General features: G+C 35.5%; 1 protein-coding gene and 1 pseudogene across 10 annotated transcripts in view; one reads left to right on the forward strand and one right to left on the reverse strand.

Annotated features, from left to right (window-relative positions):
- The window catches only part of EPHA6 (EPH receptor A6), an 811,316-nt gene that overhangs the window by 647,166 nt on the left and 143,449 nt on the right, over positions 1 to 20,701 (forward strand). The window lies entirely within an intron of this gene.
- LOC105237978 lies at positions 12,345 to 12,613 on the reverse strand (annotated as a pseudogene).

Here is a 20,701-nt window from a genome sequence, read left to right on the forward strand (position 1 = left end):
ATATATTGTTAAAAATACATTTATCATTGCAATTCTATGAATGATTTGATGAAGAAAAAAAAACTGGTAAAAAAGGCTCATGTGCCAAAAAATAAATTCAAGCCTGCTATATTACACAACTTCCAAGGACATTATTCACACAGAATACAATAGAAGAAATGCAGCAATGTTGTCTATCAAATAATAACTTCTTTACAGAGTGCTATGAAGATTTAATATGGTAATGTGTGAAAGTGTCCAGCTAATGCTAGCCACTATTATGGATTGAATTGTGTCCTCTCTGCCAGTACTTCAGAATGTGACCTTATTTGGAAATGGAATGGTCATAGATGTAGTTAAGATGAGGTCATATTGGAGTAAGGTGGGCCCTTAATCTAATATGACTGGTGTCCTTATAAGAGGAGAGAAAGACATACAGGGAGGAGAATGCCATGTAAGGCACAGAGACACATAGGGAAAAGACAGCCATATGAAGGTAGAAGTAGAGATTGGAGTGACGTATTTACAGCTAAGAACACTAAGGATTGACAGCTGTCTCCAGAAGCTAAGATAGAGGCATGAAAGAAATTCTCCCTCAGAGCTCTCAGGAGGAATCAATAGTGCCAACACCTGCTTTCAGGCTTCTAGCCTCCAGAACTGTGAGAGAATAAACTTTCCTTGTCTGAAACCACCTAGCTCATGGTACTCTTTATGTCGTCTTGTAGGAAACTAATACAGCCACATTGGAGTCAGCATGATTAGTTAAACTTGAAAGTATTTTAATGTTTTTGAAAGATAGTATTTCTTATAAATTTTAAGTCTACTGATGTTTTAAAAATAATATTCAACAACCATGTTATTAGTATTGATCATCTCATTATATCTCTAGAACACGTGCCACTTTTGCCTATTCCCTCCTAGAAATCTGTCTTGTCCTACTTGATACCTNTTGCCACTTCTGCCTATTCCCTCCTAGAAATCTGTCTTGTCCTACTTGATACCTTTCTCTCCCAGTTCTCCTCCTACTCCTCTATTTTCTGGCTTTATCATGCCTCCTCTTCCCCTGCCCTTCAGTGTTTGTGGAGTCCAGTATTTGACCCCCAACCTTCTTTTTACTGTGGTCATCACCGATCATTCTTGCATTACCAAATTCAGGTAGAGCCAGCATCCCTCCCCAGAGCTGGTTGCTGTTCTCTATCTAGAAATCAAATACATAGTTCAGAGTATGTCCAAAACAGAGTCATGATCTTTACTTGATATACTTCTCTCCCTCTTCAAAAACCCAGGAGTCATCATAAATTGTCCCTTTCCCTTACTCTTCACATCTAATCCAGATTCACGCTCTCTTGCTTCTACCTTCACTAATGTCTTTCTCCGCTTGTTCATCTCCATTACTAACTTGGTTAAATCTCTCATCATCTCTTTTCTGAATTAAAGAGAATCACGTAACTTGTATCCCTTGCCTCCATTTTTGCCGCTCTTAAACTCCTTCTACCCAGTGCTGCAGGAGTGATCTTTATAAAATGCAAAACAGATAGAATTAGTCCCCTGCTTTAAAATTTTCAAGTTTCCCCAGTTTAATGGAGAAAGTTCAAGTTCTTTAGCAGAGTATTCAAGGCCCCCTTTGATCTGGCACTTGCCTCCTCTCTAGGATCATTTTGCTAATTGCTGTGGATGTTCCAGCTCTATTCAACCACTTAAAGTTACCAGAGAGCACCATGCTCCCTACAGCAGTCCGTCTGCCTGGAATGTTCTTCTCTTCTTTCTTAGTATCACTTTTCCCTTTTAGGTTCAAATCAAGGCTTCCCTACTTCATATAGAAATTTGTTTCCCACTGTACCCTACTCAAATATCTAACATAGCATCTAAAGTGTCATGTTACCTTTATTATCTTATATACATTTGGCTCTCCACCTCATGAAGCAGGGATTCTCCTTGATATATCTCAACATATGGCATGTAATTAGTGCTTGATAAATATCCGCTAAGTTAATGAACAGAAGGGAAAAATAAAGTAACAAATGAACAAATGTTAGGAATACATATTGAAGAGCAGTGCAGCAACGAAACATTTCACTTGAGCATAAATAAGTGCTTGGTTCTGTATGCATTGATGATGGTTAAAAGCACAGATTCTGTTGTCAGGTTGTTTAGATTCCCTGTTCACCTAAATAAAGGTGACTTTGAGCAAGTTACTTCTCTGCAAAAACAAAACAAAACAAAAAACAGCATGTAATAGTTCTTTCTTTATTGGACTGTTAAGAAAATTAACTGAATNTGTCACTTATTTAGGTGACTTTGAGCAAGTTACTTCTCTGCAAAAACAAAACAAAACAAAACAAAAAACAGCATGTAATAGTTCTTTCTTTATTGGACTGTTAAGAAAATTAACTGAATATTTGTCTTGTTAAGAATATATTTATGAAGATTAAGAACATAGTAAATGTTATACACGTTGTTAAAAATACTTTTCATGACACAAGATTAGAGTAAGACTTTTGTTTTAATTGGAAAGAATTCTTATTCTTGCTATCAGCATGTAATGAGAACACTGAACATAAATTATTATAAACAGTATTTCTGTAGCTACTGGTACTTTCCAATATGCATGTAAANTTTATGAAGATTAAGAACATAGTAAATGTTATACACGTTGTTGTTAAAAATACTTTTCATGACACAAGATTAGAGTAAGACTTTTGTTTTAATTGGAAAGAATTCTTATTCTTGCTATCAGCATATGATGAGAACACTGAACATAAATTATTATAAACAGTATTTCTGTAGCTACTGGTACTTTCCNCTTGCTATCAGCATGTAATGAGAACACTGAACATAAATTATTATAAACAGTATTTCTGTAGCTACTGGTACTTTCCAATATGCATGTAAAACTATACCCACTTATTTAAAATAACGAAGTTCTTTCGTTCCTGTTGCATATTGAGCAAATGCTTGCTGTGATCAGCCATTACTCCCTAATGGTTTTTCTCTGTACAGGGATGCAGAACCAGAGGGGAATTATGTAAGTCACCATGGCTTTTGTTGAATCAAACCCTGTTGAATTCTATGTGAAAAAAATTATTTTAGTGTGCAGAATGCAGTGGCATTGCATTACTTTTATGTTACCCAGCTGCCACCAGCAATTTTGTGGTTGAAGTCTACATAAGTAGAATAAAAAAAATAAATGAAAATAAAATAAAGGCATGATACAAATACAAATGTGAAGGAGTCAGAGAGGTGAGTGATCAGGAAAACTCTATGGACGAAGAAGGCCAGGAATTGAAAAGTAAAAGGTGTCTGGGATTTGAACAAGCGAATAGACGGTATGGCGGGAATTCCAGGTGGGAGGAGCAGCATGAGCAAAGGCACAAAGACAAGAACATTTCTGTATTTTGGAGACGGGAAGCACCTCAGTATATCTTAAGTATTAGGTTTATATGATGAGGAATTAGGGTAGAAATCCTGAAGGTAAGTTAAACCATATTATGGAAAGTCTTAAATGTGAAACCATGATATTTTAACCCTACCCAAGATGTAATAGAAAGTTTTTAACAATAGAAAGGCTTTTTGAAGGTTAGAAAGTTTTGAAGAATAGAAGATGAGGACTTCCTGAAAGGGATGGTGTACAAAATTGCTAGAATAAGCTAGAGGTTAAATTCCAGCCAGACTGCAAGGAAATAATATCCTTCCACAAGCAATTGTAGAGTCTAGAAGCCAGAATGTGGCAGCGAAGAAGTCATCTTCAGATTCTGTTAAGAATTGAAGACGGGTCAGCAAGAGAATGGTCAGACTGAAATAGTTCACTGATAGGGTCAGGGAAAAACAGTTTGAAATAAAAGCCCAAATTCAGGGGTAGAGTCTGGGATGAACGGAAATGGAACATTGTAGGCAGAGGCCGGGTGAGATTATGTTATCACATATAAACATATCACATGTGCGCAGTAGGGAATGGTCATCTGGGACAACATTCTCAGTTGTTACAAAATACTGCTGCCAGGTCAGCCCAGGAACCTAATAAACCCTAATAGGGAAAGAGTAGAAGCAGAGGGACCAATTAGCAGCCTGTCGCAGTAGTCAAAATTAAGGGCAATAAGGGCCAGATGTAAGGTGGTAGANGGCATCTGGGTGGCACAGCGGTTAAGCGTCTGCCTTCGGCTCAGGGCGTGATCCCGGCGTTCTGGGATTGAGCCCCNTCAGCAAGAGAATGGTCAGACTGAAATAAGTTCACTGATAGGGTCAGGGAAAAACAGTTTGAAATAAAAGCCCAAATTCAGGGGTAGAGTCTGGGATGAACGGAAATGGAACATTGTAGGCAGAGGCCGGGTGAGATTATGTTATCACATATAAACATATCACATGTGCGCAGTAGGGAATGGTCATCTGGGACAACATTCTCAGTTGTTACAAAATACTGCTGCCAGGTCAGCCCAGGAACCTAATAAACCCTAATAGGGAAAGAGTAGAAGCAGAGGGACCAATTAGCAGCCTGTCGCAGTAGTCAAAATTAAGGGCAATAAGGGCCAGATGTAAGGTGGTAGAAATGGGATTATAGGGGTTGACAAAAAGAAGATTCAAGAGAAAAATACGCCTTTTCCAAAAAAATTTCTAAAGTTAAAATACCATCTTTTGAAGCAATTGCTTATGCCAGGTAATTTCTCTAAAATATAAGTGCTAATTGATAGATTCTAAAGCTGAGTTGCAAGCTAAATTCTTGTACTTTTGGAAAAATCACTCTCTCGGTGACCTGGCTACTGCATTATCATCTCAAATGCCATTTTTTCTTATTATTTCATTATGATGTAACCTTCAAAGGACAAAAATTACCTGTAAGTCATAAATCTTATTTCCCTAACACCGGAAGAAAGTCTGCCTTGAAACTCGAAACTCTCTTCTCTATTTCATAGTGCACAACAGATACCCATTTGACCCCAATTTTTCTATTACTCTGACTCACCATGAATTTGCTGTTAAATAGCTTTTAACTGAGATCGAACATTAAGAACCTACAAAGAAGTGAATTCTCAGTTCACAAAAGACTAATTGCCAAGCCCTGCAGCATTTGTAAGCATCAAGGTCAATGTGAAATGTAGAAGGTCAATGAAACTTGCTTGCAAAAGAGCTCTGGACTCAAAACCAACATTGCAAAGTGTAACACACTAGCAGTGTTCCAGTATATCTCTGCTGCCACTTTCTGTTCATAAAACCATAAGGTCATATTAATCCAGTTTTACTTTTTTCCTTTAGTCAGCATTTATCCATATATGGAAGCTATTCTTTTAATCTTGGCAATTTGAAGTAGAAGCTCTCTTGGTCCAAAAATCTATATGGTTCTGATTAATGCCTCTGTGACCTTAAACGCTAATCCCTTAGTTGCTCCTTATTCCTGTTTTGTATTTTATGCTGATATTTTAACATGCTTGTTGGGTTATAAGGCACTCATGGTAATAGAAGACCTTGGCCTAGTAACATAATCATAGTAAATGATACCCCACATGGTTCTTGGCATTCTGGTTCCCAGATTTTAAACCTGAAGACAGTCTGAATGTGTAAGATTTATTTTTAATTTTAGGAATCCTTTGTGTTGTTATATAGCTGACTCATGAGTGACCAACTTTCCCGAAAGAATTTCCTTCTCATTTGCCTGTTGATTGCCCGTTATGTGCCAGATGCTATGCTATGCATAACTCAAACATAGTTTTACAAATCCTCACAAACATGACAAAGCTGATTATTATCATTTTCCCCATTTCACAAATAAAAAGATTACTTCAAGGATGTTAAGTAACTTGTGCAATATCACACAGCTTGTTGGGTGCAAAGTTAGGCTCTGATCCATGTCTGTCTGACTCCAAAGTTTATGTTCTTTCATTATGTTAGGTTCAATCTTCTTTCTGCCCACATCTTCATAACAAAATCCGTCTAGATTATATTGCACCCCTATAGGTAGGACACTGCTGAATTAAGTATAAGGCACGAAAATACCTGAGCTTCTTAGTAAAGAATAATTCCAGACTCACAGCTTTTTAGTAACAACTGTGTCTGTATTGAATAACTCTGCCTCCCAGTGACATGGTTTGGAAATTGTTGGACTATTTAAAGGTAGATGGTGCTGATGAGGTTCTTAATCTTTTCACTTGTGTACAAGGAATTCACTGTGCCTGACAAGGGCCAAAACAAGCAAGAACTTAAGGAATAAATATCAAACAGTATGCTTTCAGATTATATTAAATAGAATAAGGCTTTAATGCTGGTCAGTTGAAAATGCCAGTGGATTTTTGTTGGCCACAAGCTCAGTAATAGATTGCAGTGTGACATGGCTATTACCAAAAAACTAATTACATTTTAGGTTCCATTGATATAAGAAAAGGACCGTTTTGAAGGACTGAAAGACTCCTCTAATAGTCTGTATCTGGTGTACTTTGATCAGTTCCAGAGGTAATATTGACAAAGTATATTTTTTCTAACAGTAGGGTAACTAAGATGGTGAGATTTTAAAATAGGCATCTAATAAATCAACGTATGTTTATCCTGCAGTCAAAAATGTAGGAAGAAAATGAAAGGAAAATAATAGGTCTCCCCAGACATAATATGTGTTGTTAAATACAACTGTTAAGACCAATAGATGGAAGTTGCATGAAGGCAAAATTTGTATTGATTTTATATTAGTTCGGAAAGCCCAACAATGAAACAGACTGACACAGAGTATACTCACAGAGATGAAAATAGAACAGTAAAAGAATTTCTTCTCAATTCTAAGATACTTTGGCTGAATAGAAGCTATGATTTTTTTTTAATTTTATAACCTATCAGGTAATGTACACCAACTCACTTTCACCCTCTTTTTATTTAAACAACTTAGAAGAAAGTACTTATTTAATTGCTTTGAGAAGAATTGTGGGTTTCTCTTGGAGAAATCCAAATTGCATTATCAAATAGAGGAATGGTTTTAATAATTTATCCTAAAGGCTGAATTTATAGAGTCATTCAATCAACAAACATATTGAGCGGTTAATAGGATTCTAATACAAATAAGGCTCAGGCTATACTCCCAAAGAGTATATAAGTCTAGTAGAAGTGACAGAGATGTGGAGGATTAATACTTGAGTGCAATAATAGGTAATGGATGAGTGAATGAGGGTCAGGCTCAGCACATTAGCTCCATCTAAAGAAGTGTAAGACTAAAAGAAACTTCCTTAGAGGAAGTAACACTTAAGCAAAGTCTTGAAGAATGAGTAAGAATTAACTTGGTTAGAAAGGTGAAGAAAGGATATGTTATTAGTAGAAAAACCATGTAGGAGGAAGCTACAGAAGTGTGAAACAGGTTAATAGGTTTACAAACCTACAAGCATTTTCTTATTGTGAGATCAAAGGGTTATTAGATTAAAGCAATTTTGGAGGATGTGGCCAGAGAGATTGACAAGGTGAAAAGTAACTGATAAAGACAAAAATTGCAATATTTATTAAACAGATGATTAATATGGAAATTGGATGATGAATTTCTACAAATCATTTTAAAAGACCCATTATATAAGAGCAAAAATATGAATAGCCAATTTGCATAAAAACAAGTATGATCAATAAAAATAAGAAAATACATCAATCTCACTCTTACTCAAAATAGGAAAATTGGGGCACCTGGGTGGCACAGCAGTTAAGCGCCTGCCTTCGGCTCAGGGCGTGATCCCAGCGTTATGGGATCGAGCCCCACATCAGGCTCTTCTGCTATGAGCCTGCTTCTTCCTCTCCCACTCCCCCTGCTTGTGTTCCCTCTCTCCCTGGNCAATCTCACTCTTACTCAAAATAGGAAAATTAAAACCAAATTAAATCATTTTTACCTAGTTAGCAAAAACTTAAAAGACTGATAATATCAGTGCTAGGNCAAAACAAAAAACAAAATAGGAAAATTAAAACCAAATTAAATCATTTTTACCTAGTTAGCAAAAACTTAAAAGACTGATAATATCAGTGCTAGGAAGGGGTGTAGGAAAATAAGAACATACCTGTCATTCACTATTCATAAGAGTATAAATTGACAGAGACTTCTGGTGGACTGTTTGAAAGTATTTATCATATTTTAAGATTAACATACTGTTTAACTCAGAAACTCCACAATGATGTAACTATTCTAGATATACACACAATAACCTACACACTCACTAGGAAGAAGGTGGTTAGATAAATTATTGCGTATTTGTACTAGAGAATATTATGGTGCAGTTAAAAAGAAGGAGGTACATCATTGTCATGCAGGGTCTCCAAAACATGTAGTTGAATTTAAACATAAAAAAAGCATATTTGTATATCTATGCATATAAACATATATAGCATACAAAAACACCTCAGAGGGCACACATCAAAATGATAGCAGTAGAAGGCTGGGATTAGATGAATGATAAAAGGGAGTTTTCACTGTTCTGAATCACTTAAATTTTAATAATATCTTTGCGCATTACAGCATAATTTAAATTGTAAGCATTATTCTTAAATCTGTGTGGAGCTTTCAAAAGTTTTAAGCAGGGAAATCATATAAACACATTTGCATTTTAGTAATATCTTCCTGCCAGCTGATATAAGAGGGACTGGAGGGAAGCTAACCTGGAGACAGGGAAGTCAATTAAAAAGTGATTGCAATAATACAGAGTAAAAGTAATGGCGCACTTAACTAAGCTGTACAATTGCAGTGAAGATGCAAGAAGGAGGTGACTAAGAAAAATATTTTCTATAGGAAATCCATAGGACATGCCCCTGAGGACCTGAAGGCAAATGTGAGAAAGGTCTAAATGATCCTCAAGTCTCCAACTTGGTAATTAGCTGAATGGTCAAGTCCATTCACTAAGTGATTTAAGAGATAGAGAGGGGTGGGGGGGGAGAGATTGGGAATGAATTATAAAAAATATCCTTCGATCATTGCTGTCCTGAGGAATTGGGGAGGAGGGGTTGATTAGGAAGGCTATCTCAAAAGAGATTTTCTGTGAAATCTTTCTTTCCAAGAAAAAGTACCCACCCTCCATAGAAGGTGTCAAAGGCAAATGAGTTCCATCAAAATATACTAGCTTCCTATAAAGCTTCAAGAAATTTCCAGAGTCCACAAAGTTGTTCAGTAAATGTTTCCCTCCAGTAATCCAGGGAGCAGCCACACCTACCTGCGATGTGTATATTAACATTGTGAGGGAAAGTGTATGGATCTCATCCACTAAAGAGTTGCACCCCCCCACATGCCCTGCATTCCACTCACCAGGCAGCCTGACCAGCTGACATTCAGAGGGAAGTACAAACTTTGGGGAACGTCTTCTGTCATAATGGCCTGTGTATACACTGACATATACACCTTGACAAGCTTGGATTCTTTGGGTCAGCAATATTTTTTGCCCTCAGGTTGGTCCCCAAAGTTAACAGAAGTTAAAGTGGAAGAAGAATTCAATTCTGGCAGGCTACTTGTTTTTCTAAATTCAAAGCATACCCCCTTTATTTAATCTATACACTTTGTTTTACTGTTGAAAGATAAAAATAGAAGCTTATTCAGGTACAAAACTGTGGCATTAAAATTAGATTAGAAGTGACTTATGGGATGCTTGCATTTATTAATCAGAATTCATTCTTGTCAAAAGTAAAAGGCTTAGATCTAAAAATGGTAGAAAATATATGATAAGAAAGATTCATTTAGTCAGTTATCAGTTTTTAAGTGCTAGGGATACCGTGAAAAGACCACATGATATTGGCCTCATAGAAATTATCTAATGGTGGACATGTACAAGAATAGTCTAGAATAGCCAAAATGGTAATTATGAAAGCTGTTTCAAAGTATGAGATAAAGTAATCATAGGATTTTAATTCAGTTAATTCAGGGACCAGGCATGTTAATGGAGCCAAATCAAAAATCAGTTTAAGGTTAGATTCTGTAGGGAGTAACAGAAAATCCCAAATAACAGAGTAAAAAATTATTTCTCTCATACAGAAGCAGCTTCCCGAGGTAAACAATCTATGGCTAACAGGAAGGCTTTGTGATTCTCAAAGACCCAAGCTCCTTCCTGAGCGGCTGTCTTCAGCACACCGCCCAGGAATGGTTGCTTAAGTCCCAGGCTTTGAGAAGGAGAAAAGTGTAAAACACCTGCGTATTTCCTCCTTTTAGGTACACTTACTCTTACATAATCAGATACAACTTAATCACATAGCCTCATCTGGATGCATAAGAAAGCTGGAAAAATGTGGTCTTTATTCTGGCCAGCCATGTGCCAGCTGAAAATCAGGGGTTCTAAAAGTAGGAAAAAGAAGGAAACAGATACTCAGTCTTTGCCAGCGTGAGGTCAGATCACGACTAGGGATGTAGGACCTTCCTCCATCATCAAGAATGAACCGAGGTTGTTCCTTTTGCAAAATGCCCAGCATACGATGTAAGGGGCTGATTTAGTCTTTTAAAGTTGTTTCATTTGGGATCTCTTCACATAGTAGAGATTATTCTTACGTGTTTTTTTTTCCATGATACACATGTTATAAATTAAGGGAAAAAATCTCAGGAAAATGAAGTTTTTTTGTCTCATTCAAGACTGAATATTTGAAAAAGTCTCACATTTGTTCATTGGATGAGATTGTGCTTAAAGTTTGGTAAATCAGTACTTTATAAACACACTCACACAAATGGACACAAACATACAACTTTTTATCTTTATGCGGCCATTTTTCTTTGATCTATATATGTCATTTAACCAAAAAATCTATCTCCTCTTCCTTATTACTTGACAAGCCTTTTCCACTCTCCATTATTTATCTCTGCCAGCACTTCCTTTCTATAAATACAGTTTGCTGGATTATACCTAACTCTCTACTTAAATACGAACTTTCTGGGACTCTCTCCAAACTAAGAGTTTGTGATTACAGTTAAGCAATGATATTGTCACTTGCTTTTTCTGCACTCAGGGGATTCTGCTTGAGGATTCTCTCTCCCTCTGCCCCTCCCCCTGCTCTCTCTCTCTCTCTCTCTCTCAAATAAATAAATCTTTTAAAAATTTAAAAAAAAATAAAACATTATTTTGTATATTGTCCTCATAACAGACTTTTCCACCTATTACCAAAATGGGAACTGAGGCTCAGGGAGTGAAGTGAATTGCATAAGGTCATCCAGCAAGCGAGGGCACATCAAAGTCTTGAAACAGAGTCCCTCTGACTCTAGCACCTGCATGCTTTCCATGGCAGCTTTACTGCCTTCCGAGGGAGCACAGATGAAGCCAAGGTTATTCCAGCCATGAAAAAATGGAAAGCCTCTTAAAAGAGGTGGCACTTAGGCAGGTCATTTAGAATGGGTGAGGCCAAGATAGGGCATTCTTACTTTGTGCTGGAAGGAGTGAGCGAGACATTTAAATAACAATGAAAATTCTAGTGTGTTTGTAGTAAAAAGTCAAGAATTTTTTAAACCATTTTGTAACAAAAAATATATTAATGTAATCAACATGTGAACATTACACTTGGTGAAATTCAGGTTACAAATGTAAGATAAATATCAAATAATACCATACTTTCAGTTTAATAGAAATCATAACAGTTATGACAATCATGCTTAACACCTTGGTTAAGAGAGAAATGGGCAGGGGTATCATAGAAGTATGCAAAGATTTAACTGTTCAAAGATGCTTAGCCGTGCTGAGAAAAATATAAATGGGAACTATGTAGCAAATATTTCTATAATGTGGTGGTTTCAGTCCATTAGTGATCATCATGCATTTAAAATAACTGCAGCTGTTTTTGAATGTAGAAAACAAGATTCTCTTTGCTCAACGAGCTAACATAGTATGAATCCCTTATATTTAAAAATATAGTTTAAATTTGAAAAGTTTAGGGTGAAGCATTTGTGTTTTTACAATTACTTTTAGATATAATGGACACTATGCTACATAAATAGGTATACTGCTGTGCAGTTAATTCCAGTGATTCTATTTTGTATTTGTTAGTCATCGTCAGCACAAAGTTTATGCTTTAAAATAAATAGATCAAACCAACAAAACGGTTATATTTAATTTTCTTTTAAAGACAGATTAACTAAATTTAAGGAAGATTGATATCTCATTTTCAAATTACCGGTACAAAATTACCAGAAAATAGTTATGTATTTTGCCCAACATCAAATAATGTGCAAAAAGCTTCCAAGATAGATGCATTTCCTGTTCAATTTCCAAAACTAAATAAACATTTTTTAACTGAAAGCATTTACATTCCTGGCTCTCTAAAGTAAACACAAGAAAACAAAGTACAAAAAATGATCTCTCAGCTTCTGAATAGCCCACGTAGTTACATAAAGTATTCTCTGTCCCAACACTTTCTCAAATTCAAAAGATATTTACTGCCTAAGCATATGACAAAAAGTCTTCGTTTCAAATCCGTTGGTCTGTTTCCATGGCAACACTGTGGGAATCCCTCGGCTACCATAAGTCTCATTAGTTGACTATAGAATTTCTGAATTTTCTTTGATCTTGAGCTTGGTCTGTTCTGTATACCAAACAAATGAAATCATTTGTTTTTTAATATACAAACTCCCATCAGAATGTCTATATTTGGGAATCACAAGTGTCTTCATAGGACTGGCAAGGTAGAGTTTCTTGGCCAAGAAATTGATTTTCTGCCACATCTGGTACTGCAGCATCAGGAGTCCATGGTGGAATGGGAAGAAAGTCATGGCCTGGACTGGAGGCACTGCAACCTGGCCCATCTATCTTTGAAACCATACTTATTCCTTGGGTTTACATTCAGCAATAGTGAGATTGTGAAATTTTTTAAACGTGGAGTAACGTGATCTGTACTGGAAGGGCTCAGGGAGGTATCTACCTAAGTGTATGCACTATGCAGGTGGGTATGTGGAAGGAAATCCCTCATATGTACCTCAAGCACAAAGTGGCTACCTGGAAACATGGACATGTCTTGGCCACGACCACTACCATTATAGTGCCACACTGATCATACATTTGTGATATCAGAATTGGTGTAAAGTCATTAGGGTCTTGATTAGTTTTGTTCTGTATTGGCTGCTCTCAGTTATTTTCAAGACTTACTGTGTTCCTAGATTATTTCCCAGACCAAATTCTCAAAATGATAATTACTAAACCAAATTATCCTGCCGTCTAATCCATACCGTATAGATGCCAAATAAGTACCATTCTTTTTTTTTAAGTTTTTATTTAAATTCCAGTTAATGAACGTATAGTGTAATATTAGTTTCAGGTGTACAATATAGTGATCAAACACTTCCGAATATCACCCGGGGATCATCACAAGGGCTCTCCTTAATCCCCATCAGCTATTTAACCCATCCCCCACCCACCTCTCTCTGGTAACCATCAGTTTGTTCTCTCTAGTTAAGAGTCTGTTTCTTGGTTTGCCCTTCTCCCGAATCAGTACCATTCTGACCTTAAAAAGCTAACAAATCTTTGAAAGGAATTTAAGTATCTTAGCCTTAAATGAGACATGTTTGGTATGTTTTAACATGTTTGTTTGTAGATAAGACTACCAACAATGTTATCATCAAAACCTGGAAGTGAAACTAAATCCAGAACATTCTCTTTCCTACTTTGTACATGAGAGACAACAACACAGCAGGGTACATGCTAGCATCCAATGGCTAGTCCTGACTGAAGGCAGCCATGGAAAATGACAAAAAGGCAGAAGCAGCCTGCCTCATGACCTCTTTATCAAGTACACTAAAAGTACAAACTTCCCTTTAATAATGTGACAGATATACCCACAGTTCATAAATATTAAATACATAGCATACTTTGGCTGTGAAGCTAAATAGATCTACACTCATACACATTGATAAATGCTGCTTAACAGCTCCTTAGCTGACACCTTGGCACCTGAGGTGTAAATGCATTTTTTAAAGAATATATAGTTTTAGAGTCTGAGCCCAGAAAGAGAAGGCTGACTAGCAATTTGCCGACCAAGGCCCTGTGTGGTGACTCAGTCAGGAAGACATGCTTTTCAATTTCAGGTCATCCCTTCACCATTTCCGAGATAAAAGAACTTGAGAATTTAATTTTTTTTAGAATTTTAGTTGTCCCTGGTTCCTAAATACTGGCTCTTCATAAGCATTTAAAGTGGAAAGTCAGAAATCTCATTGAACTTTAATAATTATACATGTTTTGAGGATATTTATAATATTAGAGTATAGGTGATTTTAAAATCTCTGGCATCAAGAAAATTCAGTCTGCTATATGTCCAGATAAAGCCAAACTGCCTTTAAACTACTCATATAAATATGATTTAAATTCAACTCAATAAATATTACAATGAGTTCTTACTATGTGCAAGCTCTGGGACTGGACGTACAGAGGAGAATAAGACATGCGTGACTTGTCTCTGTTCTTAAGGGATCAAATCCTAATAGAGGAGACAAGCATATAAACCAGAAGTCACCTGATGGCAGCCCACAGGCTGAAGTCAGCTAAGAGGTGTGTTTTATTTGATTTCTACAATGTTCTTTAAAACATCTGAATTTGTTGCCCTTAGCCAGAACTTTCACCTTTGACTCAAAGCCTTTGTCATCAATTTTTTTGTCATCAATTTGATATACTAATTTATTGCACCTGATGGGCCCTCGAGGCATTTGCATTTGGTATCACAAAATTGTAAACCAATGAATACTATATCTATGATAGTGTTCTACCTCTATTCTAGTAGCTAAGATTATATGGGGGCACGGAGGAAAGAATAGTGAGTTCTCCCTGGGTTGTCAGGCATGTTTTGACAGAGACCAGAAGTCCAGAAGGGCCTTCCAAGAGGAGATAAGGTGGAAGCATGGACACATGAAGTGCTAGGTCAAGTTTAGGGAATTAAGGAAGATAATATTTATCCCTCATTTATTGAACACTTATTAGCCACCAATAGGCACTTCCCATATGGTCTGCAATAAACCAATATAAGTGATGTGCTTATTATTATTTCTGTTTTTCAAATGAAGAAATTGAGTATCAGTGAAGCTAAATAACTTACCCAAGATGAATCAGCTAGTGAATGGTAGAATCAAAATTCTGGTCTCAAGCCTAGGCATTGTCACTATTAAAACTGGTGGATGTACTAGCATACTGCAAATTTAGTCAAGACACTTTTTTGGTAATTAAGGTTCCAGGTCCCACCACATATAAACAAATGTAAGACCACTGGACATAATCCATATTAATAAATGAAAATAAAAATTATACAAACAGACTTTTAGAACTTAAAGAAAATTTAGGGACGTTCTAGTCCAAGTTCATCATTTTACAGATGACGAAACTCAGACATTTAAAATATTTGTTTTTAAAAAGTCAAAGAATGTCTACTTTAAATGTAAGTTAAAATGTGTTTTAATAAATGTCTAATTTTGATCCACTTCAAAATATCTTAATTCTCTTTGTTAATGCTATAGTTTTTTAAAAATTACAGCAACCATAATTTTACCATACATATCCTACAAGTTTAAAAATAACTCAGGAAAAGATGAAAATTTCTTTTTAAAAGCACTACAGAAATAACTCATAAAAATCTAGCCATGAAACTGCCCTTTTTGCTTCAATACTTTTATTGTGACCTATTGAACAACAACAGGATGAGAAATCTATAAAATTCATATTGCAGTGACCTGAACGATAAAAAAAAGTCAAAAACAAAACAGTAATGGTTGCATGATCTTTAATTGTATTTGGTGCTGAAGAATCTTCACGGAGATTAGCCGTGTAGTTAGCTAAGCAGGAAAATAGTAATATAATTGTGGGCATATTTCCATTTATAATAATTTAGGAAATGGAAAAAATTCTGTAATTATAACTTTGGCTTAACTTAGAATCATTTTGGGGGGGAAGAATCATTTCTTGAAAATAATAGTATCCTATCAAAAATGTATTTCCTCTTTTTGAACTAGAAATGTGTGTTATAGTGCCAAGGTAAAAAAAAATAGGTGCTCCAATAAGTATTTACTGAACAAATGACTAAGTCTATGAATGAGTTATTTATGAATGTGATGGTTCTCTTTCACATGTTAAGCCTAATTGAAAATTAGCTCTCATCCAGTCAGCAGGCTGAGTACTTCCTTAGATCCTAGCAAGATATTTGCCTAAGGAGCAATTTGTCACTTCTCATTTCATCATTCTTTCAGTCCACTTATTCACCTTGCCTTTATTGAAACCCTACTCTGTGCAGCTTCTGATCAAGTTAGAGCAGACTATGTTGGGGTCCCAGCCGGCCCACCTCATGGCATCATGGTAAGATAGGAATCTGTTCTCTACTAAACTAGGCACAGCAGCTTAGTTTTTCCTAGACTATATGTTATTAAATAAAGAGATCTAAATAAAGGTTTCTATAGAGTAAAAATGCATTCTCTTAATGCCTTACATGAAAATGGCTCTTCTCACTGTTGCTGGTCTTCCTTCAATGGTGATGTAACTCAGAGTCTGAGGCTTCATGCACCATCACAAAAAATTAGGAAGCATGTGTTCAGACAAACAATGGGCTTATGGTTTTATTTCACTTCTCTCAGTGGAGGAGAGAATGTGTAATCTGTAAATTATTGTAACAGAAATAGAAGAAAACCATACAGGAGAGAAAACCTGAGGTACACAACGAGTAGAAGGAAACACACTGACAGAGGACGAGGGAAATTGATAGATAGATAGATGATGATAGATAGATAGATGATAGATAGATAGATAGATAGATAGATAGATAGATAGATAGATAGATGATAGATGATAGATAGATAGATAGATAGATGATAGATAGATAGATAGATGATAGACAGGGAGAGATATCTATAAATAGAGAAAGAATAGAGAATCTTTGAAGGTTCTGAAGTGAGCATTACTCGGGAAAAACAGCCCTTGACATAGCATTTGGTTTAACACACTGTGTTATCATTAAACTTTGAAGTTATTCACACTATAGCTCAGAGGTACCATTATTAATCTAAACCACACAGCCATGGAGTAGCTACTATGTGCCAGTTAAAGAACTGAATACTGGATTCTTAAGGCCGAAGAAAGGATCTCTACTCTGAATGCATACATATTCAATTCTCAGCTCTCCAAAATTGTAGTCATGCCCCTGTCAATAAGCAGGTTTGAACCCAAACTCTACTCTGAATATTAATTTACTTATAAGTTGTATATATTTTCTGTTTACTGTGTTATGTTTTCTATTTATTCTAAAATACAAAATATAAAAGGAATAAAATTAAAATATTTAGAAATAATATTCATTTTATATACTAACAGTATAAGATATATCTATTTAGAATCTGATTACAAGTTCAGCTTATTTTGATATTTGATTTCAAATAATAATCATACCACACAGGCACAATATACATAAGATGCTATATATTTAGGACTTCTTGTGCTCTCTTTTTATATCAGATTAGATCATCCTTGCATTTCACATTATAGTTGACAAAGAACTCTTTTTAGGAGTAGAAAACATAGATTTTCTCTTTTCTGTGTGTTCTGTGTGTTTGCTTGGACATTTAATACCTATTTTCTAATGTATATCCAAGGTTGAGAACCACTGTGTGAGGAACAGCATGAATTCTGGGATCAATGCCTTGGGCCAGGTGAAATCAAGGCCCTGTCCTAATTGTTCAAACTCGTGAAGTAACTGTTTTACTTCATGAATACGTCAGCATTTTTCTCACTGTTTTATTGTTTAAACAAGCATTCTCCAAAATGCTCTGATCACATACCTCTAACAATGAAAATGTTTGAGCATCTTTCACAGGGAGTATTAGGAGTATATTTTATTCATAATTTAGTTAGCATACATGTGTGCATGTGTTTTAAGTTTACAGTTCTAAACTGTCTTTAACTGAGTCTGGATATTCTTCGTCTATACAGAGATCAAACTGGGTATCTGCAAAAATAAAACCAGGTGGAGACAATTTGAAGGAACCACATCTCAAAAAATTCATATTATAGGGATATTGCCTTTATTACACTTTTCAGGCAAAATTAAATTATTGATATGTAATCTTCAAAGAAGGGATTTCTTCCATTAGGTTTTTGTCTATGTATGTGGGGGAAGCAGGTAGTTCTGCACTAGAAAAATTTAATCAGTCTACCTCAATTTCTCAGCCAAAGAGGTTTCTTTTTTAAAAGCATCAGGACTATTGGGGTGTGTGGGTGGCTTAGTTAAGTGTCTGACTGTTGATTTCAGTTCAGGTCATGATCTCAAGGTCATGAGATCAAGCTCTGCATCAGGCTCTGTGCTGGGCATGGAGCCTGCTTAAGATTCTCTCTCCCTCTCACCCTCCCCTGCTCACTCTCTTTAAAAACAAACAAAAGGGCCATCTAATAATATTGTCTTATATTTATCATTATTTACTTTTATTTAATCCTTACATACAACCCCATTAGGGTCAGTTATTACTTTAATTTTATGTATGAAGATATTAAGGCATGAAGAGTTCAAAGTCATAGTCATCATTTTACACAAATTCTTAATGATATCTAATTTCCAACGTAAAGTTATTTCAAAGAGATTGCTGCAAATCAAATTGAAAATGAGATTTCATTTCACTGAGTTTAAGTGTTAAATATATTTTATTTTAACTCTTTGAAAACTGGTTACTCTACAGGCCGTATTACATTCAAATAATCTAGGTAATCAGAATCCTACATTAATTTATTAAACCATATGTCAGAATTCAGGCCGATCATGTCAACTTCTGCTTTTTTTACATTGTGGTCACTAGCAACCAATTTTTTTTTAAAGGATGCTTTGTTCTCACACAGTGTTTCTCAGTAGTGCTACTAGCATTTAGAGAGGAGTTCTTTGTGCAGGGAGTATGCCAGTTATTACAGTGCCATCCAGACCCTCACCCACTAAATAATGTCTCCCCTTAGTCATAATTTGCAGTACTCCCTAAGGGACATCGACAACCACTGAACTACTGCAGGACAGATAAATCACCAACTCTTGCAGAAGTGAGTTATGTTAATTTACCTTATACGAGTAGTTAACAGTGTCTTTTGTGAGTCTGATACTCAACGGTGTTCGAAATTATATTTGAGTAGGGTTGTCAGATTTAGCAAANAAGTGAGTTATGTTAATTTACCTTATACGAGTAGTTAATAGTGTCTTTTGTGAGTCTGATACTCAACGGTGTTCGAAATTATATTTGAGTAGGGTTGTCAGATTTAGCAAATAAAAATACAGGATGCCCAATTATCTGGCAACTCTGCATTAGAGACAATATAATGCTAATATCCTGTTAATGGTGTCTCTTTAACACACTGACATGATCACTAGCAAACTGGAAACTCACTTATTTGAGATTATAAAAGCGTATGTGAAGTGACACATCTTATATTTCAAACTTGTAATGAAAGGGAGGAAAACTCTCATCAAATAAAAGCCTAACTTATCCTGACACATACTTAGTCTACCCAATGCAACTAAAAACAAAATACTGATGGACATTTACATTTATCCTGCAACAGATACTAGCTGTTGTTTATTCTTTGGCTACAATATAATTAATAAGTTCTATGCTTGCTTATTTATTTTGTTGTTTTCTTGTTTGTTTTAATTCCAGTACAGGGTAATATTAGTTTCAGGTATACAACATAGTGAATCAACACTTGCATACAACACCCTGTACTCATCACAGCAAGTGCCGCCCTTCATCCCATCACCTATGTCCTCCACCCCCACCTCCCCTCTGGTAACCATCAGTTTTTTCTCTGTAGTTAAGGTCTGTTTCTTTGTTACAATTACTTATTTAAAAAAAAAATGAAAACAGCAANTGAAAACAGCAAGAGCCAGCAAGTTAAGCAATACAGCAAACCAGACTAAAATTATTTCATATCCAATCTCAAAAGATTCCTGAACTTAATTTCTTGTAGATTAAGAGATAAGAGAATTATAGCAAAGAATAAATTCAGCTTCATTATTGAATTTTGAAAACAGAGCTGTAGTGTTTCATGCAATCTCTANTTTTGAAAACAGAGCTGTAGTGTTTCATGCAATCTCTACTGACACGACTGACCCTAAGGAGAAAAATGATAAGGCATTATTAACACATAATATGATATTTCAACTGAATATATATTCATGTACACTGACTTTTCTGGTGGTTTGTTTCATATATAAAAAAATGACAGTTCCTTAAGGAAGCGATGCCATAATAAATGAAAGACCTTTTAACCCACAGTAAAGAAACATAACAAAGCCATTATGAATGATGCAGCAAGTTTAGGAAAATGAAAGCTATTATTAAATATGACAGGCTGTCACAACCACAAAAATAGTAATCAGTGTAATCAGACCAATAAAATAATATTTGCATTTTGTTTCTTTCAAGGAGTTAAAATAATGGACATCTTTTGGAAGTTAACAGTTTCAAGTAATGTGGCAAAAATAGCAAACACAAAGATAAAAATCTCTAAATGTGAAGCATATTAACATTATTTAAAGTCTGCTCTACATGCTTTTGTTTTTCTTCAAATTTCCTGTATGATAATTATCTTTATATTCCTTTTTCTTTCCTGCGTATGATTATGTTATTCTTTTCCTTTGCAATCTTGGATTCTTGAACCAAGCTTCCTGTCACTTGGCTTCAATAAATTCATAATCAGCTAGAATTGGAATATTTCTGTTTGTCACAGCCTGTAATACAGTCTGAATTTCTTATAATTACTTCCTCTGAAGCAAAATCACCATTTCTTTTGTAACTTTAAGAATGCAGTATAAATATAAATATATCATTATC

Source organism: Ailuropoda melanoleuca, chromosome 1 (genome assembly GCF_002007445.2).
Source record: "Ailuropoda melanoleuca isolate Jingjing chromosome 1, ASM200744v2, whole genome shotgun sequence".
Taxonomy (NCBI): domain Eukaryota; kingdom Metazoa; phylum Chordata; class Mammalia; order Carnivora; family Ursidae; genus Ailuropoda; species Ailuropoda melanoleuca.